Below are 9,544 nucleotides of genomic sequence, written 5' to 3'. Positions count from 1 at the left end.
AGCCCACTTCATGATTCATAGGCAGTCTTCTCACTATGTTCTCACATGGCAGAATTGGGGAGGGAGCTCTCTGGGGTCCTTTTATAAGGGCACTTATCCAACTTATGAGAGCTCTGCCCTCATGACCTAATCATTTCCTAGTGGCCTCACTTCAAAATTCCATCACACTTAGGATTAGGTTTTAACATATGAATTTAGGAGGGAGACACAAATATTCAGTCTGTAGTACCTCTCAAGACAATGTTATAATTTTTGGTTTAAGTAAATTAAGAGAAAAAAATAAACTTTCATGTTTACCCAGAAAATTGCCATTTCTGATGCTCTTCATTTCTTTCTGAATATGCGAGTTTCCATCTGGTACCTTTTCCCTTTGACCCATAGAATTTCCTTATCATTTCTTTTCTTTTCTTTTTATTTTAAGTACAGTTGGTATATAATATGATATTAGTTTCAGGTGTACAATATCGTGATTTCACATTTTTATACCATATAATTTGATCACCACACTAAGTCTGGTAATTATCTGTCTTCATGCAAACTTATCACAATCTTATTGACTATATTCCCCTTCATCTCTCCAACCATCCCTGCAACACCCTCCCCTCTGGCAACCCTCAGTTTGATCTCTGTCTCTATGAGTCTGATTTTATTTTCTTTGTTTGTTTTCTTTTTTTAGATTCCACATGTAAGTGAAATCATATGGTATTTGTCTTTCTCTGTCCAACTTATTTCACTTAGCATGATACTCTCTCTAAGTACATCTATGTTGTTGCATATGGCAAGATTTCATTTTTTTTTTAATTATTGCTGAATAATAGTTCGTTGAAAATATATTCACCATCTTGGTTTGTTTTTTTCAGGAGAGCTTCTCTCTTTGTTTTTATTTTGTCCTTATTCAAAACTCCATGATTCTATATGAGGGAAACATGAATTAAACAACCTGTTTATGCATCATTTCAACTCAATCATTCTCCACTCTCTATCTTCATTGGTATATTTTTCTCCTACAGGAAAATTCTCTAAATATTTTATTATTCTAAATACATAGTTATATATATTACTTTTTTAAAAAGATTTTTATTAAAATATAGTAAAGATATAATATTGTATTCATTATAGGTATACACCATAGTTATTCAACATTTTTGTACCTAAAGAAGTGATCACCATGATAAGTCCATCTGACACCATACAACACTCTCACAGTAATTGACTATCTTCTCTATGCTGTACACAACATCCCATGACTTGTTCGTTTTATACCTGGAAGTTTGAACCTCTTGTTCCCCTTCACCTTCCTCCCAATTTTTTTTTTATTTTTCAATTACATTTGACATTCAATATTATTTTATATTAGTTTCAGTTGTATAGCATAGTGGTTAGACATATAATTTACAAAGTGATCCCCCTGACTAGTCTCATATCCACCTGGCACTATACATAGTTATTACCATATCATTGACTATATTCTCTATGCTTCACTTTACATCCCCATGATTTGTGCTTCTTCAATCCTTCACCTTTTTCACCCACCCCCAACTCTCCTCTTATCTGACCATCAGCTTTTCCCTGTACCTATCAGTTTGTTTCCATTTTTTTTTTTTGTTCATTTACCTGGTTCTTTAGAGTCCACATATAAGTTACATGGTATCGTGTTTGTCTATCTCTGTCTGACTTATTTCACTTAGCACAATACATCCGTCTATGTTGTCACAAATGGTATGATTTCATTCTTTTCTATGGCCAAGTAATATTCCATTGTAAATATGCACCACCATATCTTTATCCAATTGTCTATTGATGGACACTTAAGTTGCTTCCATATCTTGGCTGTTGTAAATAATGTTGCTGTGAACATATATCTTTTTAGATTAATGTTTTGGATTTCTTCAGATAAATATCCAGAAATAGAATTTCTGAGTTATTATGGTAGTTCTATTTTTAATTTTTTGAAGAACCTCCATACTGTTTTCCATAGTGGCTGCAACAATTTGCAATCCCACCAACAGTGCACAAGGACCCCCTTTTCTCAATATCCTCACCAACACTTGTTGTTTGTTGATTTTTTGAGGGTGGCCATTCTGACAGGTGTGAGGTGATATCTCATTGTGGTTTTAATTTTCATTTCTCTGATGATTAGTGACATTGAGTGTCTTTTTATATGTCTATTGGCCAGCTGTTTGTTCTCTTTGGAGAAACGTCTATTCATGTCCTCTACTCATTTTTTGATTAAATTGTTAGTTTTTTGTACACCATTTTCTTTATCCATTCTTTTATTGATGGACATTTAGATTGCTTCCGTATCTTGGCTATTGTAAATAATGATGCAATGAACATAGAGATGCATATACCTTTTCGAATTAGTGTTTTTATTTTATTCAGATAAACGAACGTAGGATTGCTAGATCATGTGGTAATTTTATTTTTATTTATTTGAGGAATCTCCATATTGTTTTCCATAGTGGCTGCACCAATTTTCAGAACCACCAACAGTGCACAGGAGATCCATTTTCTCAGCATCCTCGCCAACACATCTTATTTGTCCACTTTTTGATAATAGCCATTCTGACAGGTGTAAGATAACATCTTATTGTGGTTTTGATTTGCATATCCCTGATAATTAGTGATATTGAGCATCTTTTCATATGTTATGTCTGTTGGCCATCTGTATGTCTTCTTTAGAGAAATGTCTCTTCGGATCCTGTGCCCATTTTTTTTAAATAAATTGATTTTTGTTGTTGAGTTGTGTTTCCTATATATTTTTGATATCAACCCTTTATCGACTATATCATTTGTAAATATATTCTCCCATTCAGTAGGTTACCTTTTTGTTTTGTTGATGGATTCCTTCATTGTGTAGAAGCTTTTTAGTTGATGAAGTCCTATCTGTATATTTTTGCTTTTCTTTCCCATGCTTGAGGAGACGTATCTACAAAATATTAAGACTGATGTTCACTACTTTTTTTTTTCTAGGAGTTTTATGGTTTCAGGTCTTATATTTAAGTCTTTAATCCATTTTGAATTTATATTTGTACAGGGTATAAGAGAGTGGTTCAGTTTCTTTCTTTCTTTCTTTTTTGCATATAGCTGTCCAATGTTCCCTACAACACTTGAAGAGACTGTCATTTCTTCATTGCCTATTCTTGCCTCTTTTGCCATATTTATTTTTTTCAGCATATAACTAATATTATTTTCAAAAATACAATAAAAACTCAAATCCTTCCAAAGTAAAATGTGTATTATAATTTAGTCAGTTTGTTACAGAAGCTAGAGTCATACATTTTCATAAAAATGTAAAGCACTTAAATGATGTGGGTAAGTTTTAAAAAGTGAAGTGACTCATTATTTCTACAGTTATGAAAAAAAGTCTATCTTTCAAACTGAATAATGATGAAGAAGGTGAGCTGAACGTGAATACCCTTCATCAAGATTCTGAAAAAAAGAAAACAAGACTCTCAGAGGTTCTTGTGTTTCAGCTACTTGCCCAAGTCCCACTTGTCCAACTACGCTGCTGGTTTTCAAACCGTATTCCCCTAAAGGGATCATTGTTGCGGGAGTGGGGAGAAGAACAGAGAACCAGATCTACTTGGGACCATAGCAGGTAGGTGGGCTCCAGGGAATTAAAAAGATTTAAAACATCAGAATACTTCTTAGCTGGATTGAAGGATGGAGGAACATCAATACTGAAGTAGTTGGGATCATTCAGTTCCCATGGCAATGCCCTTCCTGAAGCAAGAATTTGTTTCAGGTTCTTCCAGGTTCTATTCTGCTTGCACCACCATGGCCAGAGTGCACAAAGTTGGAATCTTTAAATGGCAAAGGTTTGGCAGTTTTTTCCAGAGGTCCTGTGCTAAAATCTGACGGCACCATTTATTCTCAGTCATGGCTTCCATGCTGATACCCTACACAAAAGTAGAGGTGGATGCTTTTTTCTTCTTACTGGTGCTGTATCCCCCAGCACTGTTGCCATTGTGAGAAGAACTGGCTGGCCTCTTCTTGCTGTTCCAGGCTATCCTCGGAGTGGTGATGGTGGCCACAACTGGAATTTGAGCTGCCCATTTCTTTCTCTCTGCAGGCCCTAGGACTCTCCTTTGCTGTATTTAATTGACCATATAAGTGAGAGTTTATTTCTGGGCTCTCAATTCTATTCCATTGATTTATTTGTCTATTTTTGTGCCGGCATCATACAGTTTTGATTATTATAGCTTTGTAGTATAGTTTGAAATCAGGGAGTGTGATGCCTCCAACTTTGTTCTTTCTGAGAAGATTGCTTTGGCTATTCATGGTCTTTTGTGATTCCATATAAATTTTAGTATTATATGTTCTAGTTCTGAGAGGAATGTTATTGGTATTTTGGTAGGGAGAATCTGCATATTACTTTGGGTGGTATGATTATTTTAATAATATTAATCCTTTTGAAACAGAATACGGTATAATCTTCCATTTATTTGTGTTCTCTTCAATTACTTTCTTCCATATCTTATAGTTTTCAGAGTGAAGGTCTTTCGCCTCCTTGGTTAAATTTATACCTAAAAATTTTGTTCTTTTTGATGAGAGTATAAATAGAATTTTTTGAATTTCTCTTTCTGTTCATTTGTTATTAGTGCAAAGAAACTTGATTGATTTCTGTATATTTATTTTGTATCCTGTTACTTTTCATTTATTAACTTCATTAATTTTTTTGGTGGATTCTCTAGGATTTTCTATATCTAGTATCACATCATCTGCAAATGGTGACAGTTTTACTTCTTTCTAATACAGATGCCATTTATTTTTTTCTTGTCTAAGTGCTGTGGCTAGGACTTTCAATACTTTATTGAATAATAATGCTGAGAGTTGTCATTCTTATCTCATTCCTGATTTAAGCTTTCAGCTTTTTACCATTGAGTATAATGTTAGCTGTGGCCTTGTCATATACAGCCTTTATCATGTTGAGGTAAGTTTCTTATACACCCACTTTGTTGAGAGTTTTGATCATAAATCAATCTTGAATTTTGACAAGTGCTTTTTCAACATCTATTGATATGATCATATGATTTTTATCCTTGGTTTTGTTGATGTGATGAATCACATTAATTTTTTGTTTTGAATGTTGAACCACCTTTGCATCCCTGGTATAAATCCCACTTCATCACGATGTATAATCCTTTTAATTTATTGTTGAATTCGATTTGCTAGTATTTTGTTGAGAATTTTTTCATCTATGTTCATCAAGGATATTGGTCTGTACCTGTAATTCTTTTTTTTTTTTTTATAGTGTGTTTGGTTTTTGTGTCAGGGTAGTGCTGTCCTTGTAGAATGAGTTTGGAAGCAATTCTTACTCTTCAGTTTTTGAGAATAGTTTGAGATATATAGGTGTTAATTCTTCTTTAAATGTTTAGTAGAATTTACCTGTGAAATTGCCTGGTCCTGGGCTTTTGCTAGTTGGGAGTTTTTTGCTTACTGCTTTGATTTCATTACTAGTAATCAGTCTGTTCAGATTCTGTTTCTTCCTAGTTTAGTCTTGGAAGGTTGTATGTATATTTCTAGATATTTATCTATTTCCTCTAGATCACAGAATTTGTTGGCATTATTTGTTCATAGTATTCTTGCTGATTTTCTATTCTATTTCTTCTTTGATCCATTAGTTGTTTAGTAATACAGTTTGATCTCCATGTATTTATGTTTTTTTCCTGTAGTTGATTTCTAGTTTCATGCCATTGTGATGAGAAAATATGCTTGATATAATTTCAATCATCTTGACTTAATTGAAGCTTGTTTTGTGGTCTAACATACTGAAAAATATTTCATATGCACTTGAGAAAAATGTATAATTTTCAGTGTTGAGATGATGTATTCTAAAAATATCTATTAAGTGATCTGGTCTAATGTGGCTTTTAAGGCCATTATTTCCTTATTAATTTTCTGTCCAGATGATCTATCCATTGAGATAGAGAAGTATTAAAGTGCCCAACTATTATTGTATTACTGTTAATTTCTGCCATTTTGTCCATTAATATCTGCTTTATGTACTTAGGGGCTCCTATGTTGGGTGCATAGATACTCTTCTTGAAGAAGAGTATTCAAGATACTATTCTTGAATGAAGAATTAACAATCGAAGAATTGATAATAATTCTTGAATTATCTATGTTGAGTGCATAGATACTCTTCTTAATCCCTTTATCAATATTTAATGTCCTTATTTGTCTCTTTTTACAATTTTTGTCTTAATATCTATTTTATCTGATATGAGTGTTGCTACCCCAGCTTTCTTTTCATTTCTATTTGCATAGAATACCTTTTTGCATTTCTTCACTTTCAGTCAGTGTATGTCCTTCGATCTAAAATGAGTCTCTTGTAGGCAGCATATAGATAGGTCTAATTTTTTTTTATCCATTCTGCCACCATACATCTTTTGATTGGAGCATTTAATCTATTTACACTTGAAGTAATTGTTGATAGGTATGTGTTTATTGCCATTGTGTTCATTGTTTTATGGCTGTTTTTGTTCTTCTCTGTTCCTTTCTTCTTCACTTGACCTCTCTTTCCTTTTGATTTCCTGGTTTTCTTTAGTGTTTTTATTGGGTTCTTTCTCTTTATTTTTTGCACATTTTTGTAGTTTTTTATTTGTGGTTACCACGAAGTCCAAATATATCCATCTAAATCTATAGCAGTCTATTGTAAGCTGATTGGCATTAAGTTCAAACATATTTTAAAAGCACTACATTTTTACTCTCCCCTTCACTCTTTATGTTTTTCCCTGTCTGGGAAACTCTTTATCTTTCCTTCAATTCTGAATGATAACCTTGTGGGAAATAGTATTCTATGTTTTAGATTCCTTTCTTTTAGTGCTTTAAATATTTCCTGTCATTTCCTTCTGGCCTCTAAAATTGCTTTTGAGAAATCAGTTGACAGCTTTATGCTGTTTCCCTTGTATGTGATTTGTAGCTTTCCTGTTACTGCCTTAAATATTGTCCCTTTATCCTTAACTTCTGTCATTTTAATTACAATGTCTTGATGTGGGCCTCTTTGGGTTCTTCTTTTTTGGAACTCTCTGTGTTTCCTGGACCTGGGGATCTGTTTCCTTCTCTAGATTAATTAGTTATTATTTCAGCTATTATTTCTTTAAATATATTTTCTGCCCCTTTCTCGCTCTCTTTTCCTTCTGGAATCCTTAAAAAGCAAATGTTAGAGTGCCTGATGTTATTCCAAAGGTCCTATCTTCATTTTTAAAAATCCTTTTTTTATTTTACTGTTCTGATTGGGTGGTTTCCACTATTTTGTCTTCAAGGTTACTAATCTGTTCTTCTGTACTAATTAATCTGTTGTCAATTCCTTCAAATGCATTCTTCATTTCAGTTATTGTATTCTTCATCTCTGATTGGTTCCTTATTACATTTTCCAACTCTTTGTCGAAGTGCTCTCTGAGTTCCTCTATTCTGTTCTCAAGTTTGTTGAACACCCTTAAGAATATATAATATTTTTTTTTACGTGAGGCCCCACTTTCACAGTCTGTATTAGTACTGAAAATCAAGATCAAGTGAGTTCTTGCCCTTATAAATATTACTTTCAATTATCTATCAGGCAAATTACTTACCTACATTTCATTAGTTTTTCTCTGATTTTTTTTCTTGTTCCATCATTCGGGGCATCTCTTCTGTCTTCACATTTTGTTTGACTTTCTATGTTTGTTCCTATGAGTTAGATGAAATATCTATCTCTCCCAATCTTGAAAAGATGGCTTCTGTGTGCCCAACAGTTTGGGCAGGCCAGTTGTAATGAGGGAAGGTGCTGCAGTACTTGGTGTGCTGCATCGTCAGAAAGAATGGATTGTGGTGTGGAAGTCTGATGTATGCATGGTTTTTGCCCTTCTGTCTGGTGTGGGTGGGACTACCTCGTGTGCATGCTCTGCACATTCTGTTGTTTTAATTGTCTGTTGCATAATTTCTGATCAAGATGGTGGAGTAGGTAAATGCTATGTTTGCCTCCTCTCACTACCACATCAAAAATACAACTATATTAAAAAATATTATCAGTGAAACTCACCTGAAGTCTAGTTGAACAGAAGTCCTACAACTAAAGACAAACAGAAGGGGCAATCTTGAGACTGGTAGGAGGGGCAGAGACACAGAATGGGCTGGTCTCACACCACGTATGACCATTGAAAACCAAGACATATCTCTGCTGTGGAGGTCTCCCTGGAGGAGCAAGAAGTCCCAGTCCCAATCCAAGCTCCCCAGCACAGGGGTCCTGTCCTGAGAAGAGAAGTCCCCACAAAAGCTGAATGTGAAAATCAGTGGGCATTGTGGGTGAGTGAGAAGGAAGGCTGCAGGGGTCCCAGATGTTCCTCTTAAAGGGCTGGCTCATGGACTTACGCATTGACAAACTCACTCATTCTGACCTCCAGCACTGGGGCAGCAGCTCAAAAGTCACCAGGGACATATAGGGAGGAACTGAATTGTCTGGCTTCAGGGCAAGGGCTGGAGGGGCAGCTTTCTCTCAGATATACATGTGGTGGAGGCCACTGTTCCTTTGTTGGGCCCTCCTCCCATCCAGCTTACAGACACAGGCAGCTGCCATGTCTGAGTCTCCATTAACCTGAGTAACACTGGTCACCCCACCCTGGTGATTTCCCGAGACCCTGCCCCACCCAACTTGTGTGCCCACCCTAAGCTCTTTCCAGTGGCTTTTCCATACAAAAGGGCTTTCCTGGTTCATATTGTGGACTTTCCTAAAATCTCTCAAAGGTTCACAAACCCCAAACAAGCAACATATGACCTAGGTGTGCCATATACCTGTTACTGAGCAGCCCCAGTACTGGCACTAGTGGCAGCCAGCCTTGGTTCATGACTTGGCCTCTTGGGGCACCTCCAAGTTCAGTTTAGGTAGAGGCCATTGTAGATTGTTTGGTGGCTCATGCCAGGTGGAGGAGAGCAGGGCACAGGTTATGGCTGAACTTGGCCTGTGGTGAGGCCCCTCCCAGGAGGACATGGGGATGGCACATCCTGAGGTTGGTATAAGATGATCCAGAGCACCACCTGGGGCCCCAGTCGAGGATGACACACCCAAGGGGCAGACTGGGCAGACACCAGAGCACTGCTAAAACGAATCCTGCTCTGTAGGGTCAGCCTCTGCACAACAGCTCCTCCACTGTAGTCATAGCCAGTCCTCACAGCCAATCAGCCTGAGGGTCAGTCCCTCCTGTTGACATGCAAATGGCAACCAAGGTTCAACTATAACAGGAGGGCACATATAATCCATACAAGGGACACTTGGATGACATGGATCAGGTGACCAGGGAGTCTGCGCCACAGGACCCCACAGGACACCTACTACATAAAGCCACTCTGCTAAGATTGGGAGGCGTAGCAGCCCTACCTAATACATAGAAACAAACATAGGGATGCAGCCAAAATTAAGAGACAAAGAAATACATCCCAAATAAAGAAATAGAACAAAATTCCAGAAAAAAAAAGAAGTAAACTAAATGGAGACAAGCAATCTATCAGATACAGAGTTGAAATCACTGGTTATTTGAACTCTGAATGCTCAATGAACTTAGGG

This window comes from Pteropus alecto, unplaced genomic scaffold, assembly GCF_000325575.1.
Source record: "Pteropus alecto unplaced genomic scaffold, ASM32557v1 scaffold52, whole genome shotgun sequence".
Taxonomy (NCBI): domain Eukaryota; kingdom Metazoa; phylum Chordata; class Mammalia; order Chiroptera; family Pteropodidae; genus Pteropus; species Pteropus alecto.
This window is presented reverse-complemented; position numbering follows the sequence as displayed.